This window comes from Mus caroli, chromosome 14 (assembly GCF_900094665.2).
Source record: "Mus caroli chromosome 14, CAROLI_EIJ_v1.1, whole genome shotgun sequence".
Taxonomy (NCBI): domain Eukaryota; kingdom Metazoa; phylum Chordata; class Mammalia; order Rodentia; family Muridae; genus Mus; species Mus caroli.
The window spans coordinates 51,512,187-51,525,068 of NC_034583.1; positions in this window are offsets into that span (position 1 = coordinate 51,512,187).

Sequence of the window (12,882 nt, forward strand, 5' to 3'; positions counted from 1 at the left end):
GGGTGAGTGGGTGAGTGAATGAATGAATGAATGGGATATGGATGGATGGATGAATGAGCAGGTGTATGAACGGATGGGCTGCTGGGTGAATGGGAGGGTGGGTGGATGGATGAGGTGGGCAGGTAAGTGAGTAGATGGGCAGATGATGGGTGCATAGAATGGATGATGAATAGATAAGAAGATATATGCAAAATGACCCCAGACATCTCAGGGACATTTATTCCTAATTTAAAATGAAACTAACAGAGAGGGAATTAGAGAGCCATGTTAAAATATGGATGCACAACAAACATTATTCATTCTTAAGTAGCCTGGAATTTTTTAGCTCACTAGAACTGCTCTTTTAATATTTCCTCCCTCCCTCATAATTGCAGGTGTGTACTTGGTCTGTATATCTTAGTGCCTTATATAACTGGAAATGAGTTGGGATTTTAATAGCCACCAAGGAAATTGCATAATGAAGACATCCTAACAGCGCCACAGGCCTCTGTGCTTTCTGACATAGGAGCTGTCCCTTAGCAAGCCTGTGCACTCTGAAGTGGCCAGCAGGACCTCAAGGATAAGGAGTCACACCAAGCGATGCTTTGCCAAATGATTCTGAAAACGTGCAGCGTTGATAAATGTTTCATGTCCCTCCTTCCTGTGCAGCTGCTGGTGAAGAGCTTTCCTCTCTGGGAAGGGCTTCTGTTTGGATGTTTTCCTCGGTTTTTATTTATTTATTTTTTACCTATTGAATGTTTTGACCTAATTTCTTTCCCCTCTTACCCTTTCCCATGGCCTCTCACATCAAAGCTTCCCATTTAGCATTCAATTTTTGAGTTCCTGGGGCTTTTGATTTGAGCTAATAAAATTTATAGCAGTTGTCCTTCCAGGGACTGTATTTTAATGGGTAAAATATTAAAGAGATAGAGCTGCTCCCACTGGAAGATCAGGGCAAAACGGAGAGGAACTGAAGCCCTAGCTTTAAAGCTTTAAAGCCACCTCTTTGTGCGTTTACTGCCTTTACTGCACACTGGCTTCTGGTGCATGTTATTTAAACACACTTCTGTATCCTCCGCACTGTTACGTGGCACATGCATTAAACATGCAATGAAACCCCTGACCAGGTGACCAACTCATGTGTCATTCTTAGAGATTATTTAGTGAATGGCCTATGGGTCAGATATGATGTAAGATGCTAAGAATACCAAAATAAATAGGACGTCCTACAGTCTCCTAAAATAGCTCATAATATAAGGAAGTGGCTAGGCTCCACATGGGATCTGCATGTCACATTTACCTGTGGTGACTTTTATAGAAACACAGGAGGGAGATCTCCCTATAGGGAGGGGAAGACACATGATAGGGAGATTGTAGGGGTCCAGTGATAGTTGGACTAGATAGGTAGGGATTCACTCATGGAGGAGGAAGAACATTTGGGGGCAGGGGGGCAGACAAGCACAAAGGAATGAGATAGACCACTGCCTTCCCAGTGCGCTTCAGGTGCTCTGACAGCTGGGGTCCAGCACATTGATGGGGTGGTGCCTACATCCTGTGGTCTTCTGCAGGGTGCGGGTGCTGGGTTGTCAGCCTTGCTGAGCTGGAGGGTTTAAATAGCGTGCTCGGGTGTCAGCTAAGGAGCTGAGCTTTGCTTTACACTTTACATCTTAGATAGATGTGACCTGGACAAGTCCCACTGGCCTCTTCTGTCTTGTCCTTCTTCCTACAGCACTCATGAAGAAGGAACAAGAGTTCTGTAGTTTCCTTCCAGATCATTCTCCAGTCACCTGAAAGCCTCCCATTAGGCTCCACCTCTTAAAATTTCCACCACTTCCAAATAGTACTTCCTGGGCACCAAACTTTGAACAAATGGGCCTTAGGGGGTTTGTTCACAGTTAAAGAATATTGAGGCAGTCTGTCTGGGCCTAAGAAGGTACCTGTCAGGATCGAGGCTCAGGTGCCCTCGATCTTAGTTACTAACTGTTTTATTGATGCTCTTCCCTCTGCCTCCTGGCCCCCTTATTCCTGTTGCCACATCGACTGCCTCCCAGGTTCTACTCATGCTCAGCTCAAGAGGAGGAAAAAAGACACACTCTGCCTGGATAGTAAGTGTCAGGAAGGAAGTGACATGACACAGTACCAAAGGAGCACACACACTGTGCCTAATGTCCAATGGGGGAAAGAGCAGGGAGGGTGCTGGGAGTTGGAGTTGGTGACTTGGGACTCAGTTGACATGAGTGTAGGGAAGAAGACATACAGCTCTCAGGGATGGCCACATGATGGCCCAGGTTGAGGGATAAAGCTGTAAGAACAATGTGTGCAGGAGGCTGACACTGGGCTCTTTCTCATAGAGATGCAGGCATCATGTGGAAATCAGCAAAGTTGGCTGTAGGAAGTTAGACTTAAGGGTGTAGGGCTCAGAAAAGAGGTCTGTGCCTGGCAGATTTGTGCTTCCCGGGTGTACAAGGTGCCTGCCCTCACCAGGGATCAATCACTACACAGCCGTAGCTCTTTGTCAGTGGCTGACTGTGCTCTGAAACTCCCTGTTTTTCTGCATCGCGTTTCTATTTCTTTACCACTGATTTATCTATGCATTTGTTCTTTATTTCTAAGAGAATTGTTTTGTTTTGTTTTTGAGATAGTGTCTCATGTAGCCCAGGGTGGCTTCAATCTTACTATGTAGTCAAGACATGAACTTCTGATCCTCCTCCTTCACCTCTCTAAAAGGAGGGAAGTTTATTAGCTCTGCCAGTACAACCCCTGTTCTTCCTGTGCCCCACCTGAGCCTCTTTTTGGCTCATATCATCTCTGTATCCCTTCTGTTTTGTCTCAGGTCACTGGGAACCTGTGATAGAATATGGGTTCTTGAGTGTTCCCCAAGGGCACGTGTGTTAAGCGCTTGGCCACTGTTGGGAAATGGGGAAACACTTAAGCAATGAGACTCCTTGAAAGAAGTTAGGGTTTTGGAGTTATTCCCTTGTAGGGGGTGTCGAGACATCCATGTCCACCCTTCCTGTGTCCATGTGAATCCACTAATAGTAAACTCAGAGTGGCCAGTGATACACCAGTATCGCATTAATGAAAAGAATCAAAGTACTTCCTCTTGGTTTGTTTCACCAAAAGCCAGCCCAGGTTTGAACTCTCCACTTTGTTCTCTCTGTGTCTTTCCTCATTCTCGTCTCTCTGTTGTATGAACCTGAATCTGGGCCTGCCTGAAGGACGCCTTGTAAATCTGTCCCTGTCCTTCACAAAGTACATCGTTCTCTATTTATTTAGCAAAATGACAGTGAAGGAATGAGGGATGCTTTACAGACATCTTTAACAGCCTTTTTTCCCCATAGATTAAGTCACTCACCCTAACTAAACCTAATTCACCAAGAAAATAAACAAACACTATTAAACTGTATCAAAATGCTGCTCTCAGCATTTCTGATATTCATTTTATATGATTATTTCCAACATATATTTGCTATTCACAGCAAATGATTATCATAATACACATACAAATACACATGTGCTACTCTGGGTTAGGGCAAATACACATGAATTACTCTTGGGTTGTGGCATGGAAGAGACTATAACAAGATTACAGCTCTGCATTAGCTTGAGACGTAAAACATTACATGGGAATTCCAAGGCAATTAAAGTTGGTTGTTACATTGTTCTCTTCTAGTCAGGTTAAATAAATGGGCTGGGTGCACAGTAAGATAGCACTTCAAAGTGTAATATTAACTCTGCCTGTGAGGTTTAGGTTTTTTCCCCTGTTTTGCATCTTGACTTCCACGAGGTAAGCAGTCTCCTCTGGCACACTCTATGCTATATTTAGCTGAGTCCTGCATGACCATGTGAAAGGGACAGTGTGGCATGGTTCCTGCCCCTAGAGCAGAGCCAGCAGGATGTGGGCCTCCACTAGTGTTGAGGATTGCTGGGCATGAGACTTGTTTGTATAATAATTTATATATTTTGCTTCATGTTCCTCCTTCAGGAAATATTTTCCCTGCCAAGGTTAATGACGTCATAATAATTAGAAACTGCACAAGTCCAGGAGTTGAGGGTGTGTCTATGTCCTTAGCAAACATGGTAAACACTGTAACCTTCAGTACAGCCCTTAAGGCTGTGGGAAAGAACTCTAAAAACATGAGTTCAAAAATATATAATTTTTCAACTATGCAAAATATCAGGATGCAACATAAATTCTATGAGGGGCTTCATAAATCTAAAAGATCAGAGGCAGCTGCACTGTGAGCCAGCTTGTCAGAAAGATACAAAGGCAGACAGATACAAAGGCAAGCAGATTCCTGAGTTTAAAAGGTCAGCCTGAGACAGAACAAATTTAGGCCCAGATGTGCTGGGAGCAGTGATCTCCCACCCTGCTAGTTTATTGTCTGTGCTTACAAAGGCAGGCAGATCTCTAAATTCATTTGCAATATTAAGAAAAATGTGCTTGTTGTCTTTTCTTAGGAGTCAAGAGGCTAAGGTGGAAAAATGCTGACTGGTGGGCTAATTCAAAGGGAACCTGGGGGTGGGTGATTGCAGTGATATGTAAATAAAAGACTGAGCTTTAGTCTGTGAGAACTGAGCTGTTTGGTGATCTTTAGAAAGCTGTCTTGAGCACAACACAGGCTGTCAGCTTGTACCCACAATTTGACTTTGAGTTGTTCTTTTTGGCTCTCCCAAATACTGCTTCCTCAGGACCCTCCCAAGGAAGCCAAGGCTAGTCCTTGGCAATATTCTGCCTCACCACAGTCCCCCCAAACAAGGAAACTAAGAAATCATGGACTGAAACGTATTAAGCTGAGAGTCAAAGTGAACTTTTTCTTGTTGGATGCTGCTGGTCTCAAGTACAGTCACAGCAACGAAGTGCTAACTAACACTCAGCATGTAATATAGGCATGCAAAAAGATGTTTTCCTCAAATGAGTTGTTAACTCCTTGGGGACAAGGCCTTGGGGCATCTTATCTCTGTAGCTCAGACACCCATATCAGGCACTAAATCATGAGAAGAAATGAGCATGACACCTGCTAAAAGGATGTCAAAAGATCTAATTTTGCAGACCCTAATTGGCTTTATCTGAGATTATGGAAATGGCAGTAATCCAACCCAAAATACAGATCAGAATATACCACCTCACACACAGGCAGGACATGTTTATAGCCAGGAAGAAAGAAGTAACAAGCAAAAAAACCAGAAGTGAGCTTATCTCTCTGCTATCTTCTTTGAGTTTGTTGAACAGTTGGTTCAACTTTTGGCTGCTTTGATTGGTTGAGACTCTGCAACTTCATACAAGAGTAGATTTCATGGGGTCAAGTTAGACTGTGGTCCACAAGGTACAGAGAGTATCACCTTCACTCCAAACTTAGCCCCCAAGGGAATATAAAGGGCACAGGCAGGCCATGAGACACCAGGCAGAACCAGCAGCTGCTATAATCAATGTGGCTGAGGCTAGCTTATTTTGTGTGGTGGAAACCAAGGGATGGTATGAAAAAATGAGTCCTTGGGCTTAGGAGGGAGGGAAGGCTGTGTGTATATAGAGTGACATCACCTTACCAAGGAGGCCATGTGGGAGAAATGGGGCCTGGTGAGGAGCAAGCCTTGAATGGAAAGGGTGAAGGGTAAGAGAATGAATGAAAGATAGAACATTTTCAATGCAACACAGGATGATCCTTTTAATCTGTCAGTGTGCTTTCCTGGACATGTGCTCCACTAGAACAGGCATATACACATGTGTGATGTCACTCAACAATCTCGGACACAGTGGACACTCAGTGAAGACCTGTTTCTAGGGAGTCAAGAAAAGAGATTTGGAAAGGAGAGCAACCATAGAAATGTGAAGGAAGGTGAACAATATAAGACCCCATTAATTGTAGGCTTATATTTTTCAAATCCTACTTTAATAGGGGTTCTTCAATGCTTTAACTTCTTTTCTATCCCACCACCCACCAGAGGTAGTGGAAAGAAAAGGTTAATAGGGCAAAGGAGGATGTGGACATGTTTAGAAATAATTCTTTGCGGTGCTTCAAGTCTTCATTGTCAGGATAGCAGCAATCCAGTTCACACAATTTACAAACACCATTCACAAAGTAGCAATGGCAGTTCAAGCCAAAAGAAACTGCAAGACTCTGCCAATCATCCCAAGTCTGCAGAAGCAGCAAGAAGTCACTGAACACCACCGGAAGTTCTTGGGTGCATTTCTTTCTAGAAAGGCATGAGAAACGATAATCAGTGAAGAAGGCAAGGCAAACCAAATGCCAGAGTTTGTCAGCAAAGACCAGCATCAGCAAAGCCCAACTAAGACTAGCCAAGAGTGGCAAGGCCTCATCCATCGTTTATTGGGTTATATCTATATCCTTTCCAAACATCTCGTGTTCTCCCAAGCATCCACTCTAGCAAAACATCACATGCCCCCTTTCCAGACAGCTTCAAGAAAAACATTATGTATCTGTTCTCAGCAAAGCATCCTCTCATAAAACAGCTTCCAGAAAAACATCACTTGACACAACTGAGTCTCCAAAGAAACCAGAAGTTTCCACTTCAGTTGTAACTTACCCGTGGTGACAGGTCATTGGGGGTGGGGGTACCAGTTCTGAATAGCAGGCTGGTTTTGCCTACAATGAAGCCCTGCTTAGCCTCCTCTGGTTGTTTCATTTCCTCATGAAAGCTATGTCTTCTGCCATTGGATTTGAACTCATATGGGCTCTGGTGAAACAAAGGCCATAAAGAATGGGTTCTTATCTATTTGAATTATGCATTTGTGTGTGTCTGTCTGTGTTAGGCACAAGGTTAACTTTGGGTGCTGTTCTGGAACCATCTCCCAATACTTTCGGAGACAGTGCTTCTCTTTGGGACACAAGGCTTACTGATAAGGCTGAATTGGGAACCAGTAGAAGCCCTAGAGATCTTCTGTCTCCACCTCCCTGACACTGGGATTACAAGTATGTACCACCAACCTGTTGGAGAATTCTAAGCATCACCCAACCTTATTATTTGTTCTTAACAAACTTTATTCAAATCTTTGTATATGTATACTAGGAACTTAAATTTAAAAAAGAATGAAATGATAAGAAGAGCCACGTGTCTCCAATAAAGAGTCAGTAAAATATGAAAACACTTACTGCCTCTCCTCTCTCACTCCTTTCCTTTTTGCTTTTCTTGAGAGAGTCTCACTGTGTAGTCAAGACCGGCTAGGAGGGAGCTGGAGAAGTAGCTCAGTAGTTAAGGGCATTGTCTGCATTTCCAGAGGACTGGTTCAATTCCCAGCACCCACATGGCAGCTCACAACTGTCTACAACTCCGGTTCCAGGGGATCCAACACACAGACACAAAGACACACATGGATGCAAAATACCAATGTACATAGGTGTTGATGCATATCTTTAATCCCAGTACTTGGAATCAGAGGCAGGTGAATCTCTGAGTTCGAGGCCAGCACTGTCTACAGCCAGGACTATATAGAAAAACTCTGTCTCAACAAACAAAGCAAGATAATACAAACAATACAAACAAACAGAAAGAAACAAAGAGGGAAAGAGAGAGAACAACTTCAGGGTTAAAAACATCATCACTGAATGTTTCAAAGACAAATCAGAAATCAAGAGCCCCAAGACCCATTTCTTAAACAATACTAAATCAGGTTTCATTTCAGAATATCTATTCAAGGGGGAAACAATAATTGATCCAACAAGAAAAGTGAAAAAACAGTAATATCCAAGTCAGGGACTGCTACAGAACCCTTGCTGCCATTTCCTGCACACTCTGATGTGATGTCTTCTCAAAATTCAGATGTTGGAACCCAATATGCCTGTGTGGTGGTATGAGGAGGTAACCATGGCTTTTGGGAAGTGGTTAAACCATGGGGATCTGCCCTTATGAAGCAAGTAGTGCCCTGGCAAGTGGCTAGGGTGATCTCCATCACCCCTTCCCATCCACCATGTGTGGACAGAAGGGGCCTGCCATCTCGGAAGACCAAACCCCAAGCATGGATTCTACTAGACATCCAGCCTCCAAAACTCTGAGCCATCCATTTCTGCTCCATCACTCCATGTGGCCACCCAACACACTATCATCCAGTGTAATCCCTGTTGTTACTTTAGATATGTCCAGCCTGGAGGGCTTTGTGTTCCCACTGTGCCTCTTCTTTGCTTCCTTTATACTGCCTGCCTTTTTTCCTGCCCTTCATTTTGTTCTTTGACCTGCCGTGTTTCCTCTGGCTTGGGAGCCATGGCACTATGCTGTTCTCCTAGCCAAGGAACACTCACCACCAACCATGGCAAGTGAACTTCCCTTAAACCTTAGCTCCTTCCTTGGTCAGAGACCTCATCTATGGCCTCTGGACCCAGGCAGCCATACTTGCCTGTGGCTTTTGTCTACCATCAGTTTCTTAACTTCATCTACGGTCCCCCTAGCAAGATGCAAGCAATCTCAGAGCTGGACTTTTTCAGTCTCCCACACCTCTGGGGCCAACAGCTTAGTCAGCATCAGGCAACTACAACCCGTAAGACATGTCCTCCATGGCAGGACCTTAAACCACCCTCATCTCCAAACACAGAGATGAAACCATGTGCACACGATTCATGCTTAGCAGTAATAAACAATCGACTATGATCATATAGGACTTACCACAGGAGAACCATCATAGAATATGGCCATGAGTCAATAACTTTGAAAGAATGAACTTTTCTTTCTAGATCCTGAAGAGATACTTGTGAAATTTAGGGCTCTTGTCCCATCGGGACCAGAAAAATTCTGCAGGTTCTAAGGATAGGAAGACGCATTTCTACAAGAGACTTCACAGTTCTGTTTACAGACGTATTTCTACGAAAATCAGAAAGCAGGTCCCAGGATCCCACTATCAATATTCACTGTTGCCTGAAGTTGTCAGCTGTACAGTTAGATGCCAGAGAGTAGTAAGGCACAAAATGATTAAAAACACTTAGAAGCAAAATGGGCAGCCAGTATTATAATCTACCCAAGTAAATGTGACTATCAACTTAAAAATCCATTTCATCTGGACAAAAATTAGCAAAGATCCTGGATATATGACACAGATCTGAAAATGGTTTGCACAGTTGTGTGCCAACTGCTCCCTTCTTTACTTAGGCAAAAGCAAGTAGTTTGTCATGACTCAGAAGTAGAACTGAAGTCATTTTATCAAGAAAATATTATCACCCCACGGATCTGGCTCTGTATCTTTCCTTCTCTGGGTAGCATGTCACATGATGCCAACCCACAGGGATGTTAGGAGGGTAGTTGGAGAAGCTCTGATTAAAATTAATCTTAAAGGCAAGAGCCAGGTAAGTAAGACAGATGCTAGGAGGAGCAACACACACAGCGTTTTTGTGCTATAGAGAGAGGTGGCGGGAAAGAGCATTACCTTGGAAGCCGATAGTAATCGCCACAAGTTAAATACTTTAAAACCTTTAAGTGTTCCTTTTTGGAAAAGGAAATCAAGGGTTCATTAAGCGCTGGCAGGAAATGCATCATACGAAGCTGTAGCATTAAAAAAAAGAAAGTGCTAGAAGGTGACACTGCTTTCTGGACAAAGGAACCTAGGAAACCATGAATTTCGTGTCCTTGTCTCTATAGCCCAGTTGCTGCCCATCAGAAAAGAGTTGCACACACAGAGGAGGCCAAATGATGCCACCTCAGCAGCCCAATTCAATCTTCCTCAAGTTGCATCTGTTAAAAATGTGGTCCCTGGAAGTGATGGAAATTTCAGGCTTGCAACCTGGCTGGCGGAAGTAGGTCCCCGGGGATGCCACCTGGAAGACAGTACTACAAGCCTGCTCCTCACAGCTGGGGCTTCCTGACTGCCTTAAGACAAGCAGCTTCCTCTGCTATGTTCTTCCATCATGCACTGCCTCACTCAAGACCATAATAACAGAGCCAGCTGAACACAGACAGAAGCCTCTGAAAGTGTGAGCCAGACTAGACCTTTAACCTCCACTTAAGCTATTTTAGGCATTTTGTCACTACAGTGACATCTAATATCTTTTCACCTAGGAAGGATTTAGGGATGGCTCTGTAGTGAAGAGCATGGTTGCCTTGCAAGCATGAGGATCAGAATTTTGCAAAGCCAGGTGTGGTGGTGCATGCTTATAAACCCAGTGCCGGAGAGGCAGAGATAGGAGGGTTGATGGGGCTCTTTGGCTGGCCAGCCTAGCCTACTATCCTGGCTCCAGACCAGTGAAATGATGGATGTGCCTGAGGACACTGAGTTTGTCATCTGGGATGCACATGCTTATGTGCACCTGCACACACTGTAATGAGCACACACACACACACCCGCTCCACACAAAACCAAAGAGAGATGGTTTCTGTCTTTAGATTCCAGGTACTCTGTGAGCTGCTGACCTCAGATCATAACGAAGCTTTTCCAGGTGTTGCCAAATGAAGGACAATATGGTGATTCCCTATGTATGGGTCAAGTGGCTAAGTGCATCCCCTGGCATGAATTATTCTTTTGCACTTGAACATGTCATCTCTCTTGGGTATCTATACAATCAACTGTTGACTCTGGCCAATTCATTCATGTCAACAAAAAGTTTGTTTGTTTGTTTGTTTGTTTTGCTTTTTAAAAATCTTATTTATGTGTGTGTTGGGAGGGAGGGGTATGTGTCCTCTCATGTACGTGTCTGCAGAGGCCACAAGAGGGCCTGGAACTGGGTTACAGGTGTTTGCAAGCTGCCTGATGCTAGGACCTGAGCTCTGGTTCCCCTAGAGGAACAAGAAGCGCTCTTAACACGGAGCCATCCACCTAGCCCTTGGAAATTTGTTCTGAAATCACTTCAAAGATGATGTCTAGTTATGGGGCAAGTTAGATGTATGAAATGTATGAAAGCTTGGTTTTCCAGCTGGTGGTGTGCCTCCTGCCTTCTTGCAGAGCTGAGCTGTGAGTGTCTGGAGGCCCACAGCCTATTAGGATTCATGGCTCACAGCAGTGCCTAGGCAGAGCATTGCTAGCACTAACTACATGCCCACTGACTGGTTAGAGGGAAGATGCTTCCCATTGCCCTAGTGATCCAAGCTTCCATTCTTCAAACCTGTATCCTGTGTATGCCAGGATCCCTTATAAGCTTCTTCAAACCCTCTCGGGAGACAAAGACTGTGGGAATTTTTTTCTTTTGATCTCAATTTTCTACCATGTCATTAAAACTTATAAGGGCAGTAACAGAGTTGATAAACATAATCCCAGTTCCAGGCAGGTTTGGAAGTTCCCCGATGCAAAGTCCTTGCACATCTGCACCTTTCAAAAAGTTCCATGGAAAGAAATTTGAACCCCTCAGAGTATATGGACCCTTCTCCCCAACCCTTCTCTTGTGTGCTGTGCTAAGTATGATGAAAGGGACCTCTGTCCTCTTTGGAAGACACAACCAAGTATAGGACAAGGCTGAGCTATTACCTCTCTGCAAGTAGGAATGCTGGGCTACTGAAGGAGCAATGATGGGAAATTAAACAAAGGGAAGCAGGAGATAAGGCCTTCACGCAGCACCCTTGGCCTGGGAAAGGAGCTCCGAGGTTATTTGGTCAGCCTGGGAGAGCAGGGCCTGCATTGTGCTCATCCTGGCCTCCCACTGAACTGCTAGTCAAGTGGTAGTGGGACTAGAAGCAGGCAACCTCCATGACAAAGCTGAGTAAAACTGTGTGGACCATCTCCACAGAGCTCTCCCCAGCAAGATCTCCATCACACTGGGAGCTGAACCTCTGGAGAAGAAAATCCTTCAGGCGCTGCTCTGTGGCACCAGTCCTGCAGGGGGGATGCTCAGTGCCACTGCAGCAGAGAGGACCAACTCCCTCATGAGCATGGTGGGCATCCTGCAGAGAGGACTTGGTAACTCCAGTTCCCTTGCTGTCCTAGCCGAGGACCTTACAATTCCCCAGGAGAAAAGGGAGCACACTGTGAAACTACAGATTTAAACCAGATTACTGTCTAGTTAATCTATTATTATTATTATTATTGTTTGGTTTTTGTTTTTCGAGACAGGGTTTCTCTGTATAGTCCTGGCTGTCCTGGAATTCACTCTGTAGACCAGGCTGGCCTCGAACTCAGAAATCTGCCTCCCTCCCGAGTGCTGGGTTTAAAGGTGTGTGCCACCACCGCCCGGCTTAGTTAATCTTTTATAAGTAATTACTCCACATACAGTATTTGATCATTTCAAAATCCTGAGTCCCAAGTCAGAGGTAATCACACTTTGCTAAAGCCATTAAGGGTATTTGATTCCACTTGTGACGTCTTGAGAGAGCCAGGTGGCACCAGGGTCACACACAGGCCCATTTTCTATTCCTAGCCTCCTATAAGTGATGCTATTATTCTAGCTTAGATGCCATCTAGTGTGCATGCATATGAGTATGTGTGTTCAAGTGTGTGTGCACTCATGCGCATGGAGAATAATTGGCTGACAGCAGTGTCTTCTACCGTCCCGCTCTTCACCTAACATAAGGAGGTGGGGACTCTCACTGAACCTAGAGTTGGTGGTCTTCTTGGTACTTCTTTGATCCCTGCAGACAAGAATTATAGGAGAGCTCTGAGGATCCAAACTTCAGTCCTCACAATTGAACAGCAAGGGTTTTGCCCCTGAACCATCTCCCTACCCACCGCCCCTGTCCCGCCATGACTCCCCAGTGCTAAGGAGGGCCAGGCAGGTGCTCTACCACAGATCTCTATCTGTAAAGTTTTGATTTTAGATAGTCAGCTTTATAGGACAACTTTAACTGTGCCTTAGAGAATCCATGCCCCTCATCTCCCTCACTATTAGTGTTTTGTGGCTTTGGTGAAGAGGGTTGAGGTAAGTCATATGCAGCTTAGGCTGGTCTTGAACTCCTGATTCTGCCTCTACCTTCGAAGTCCTGGAATCACAACCATATGCCAATACCTTGCATCTTATAGTATTTATGTCACAACCGCAG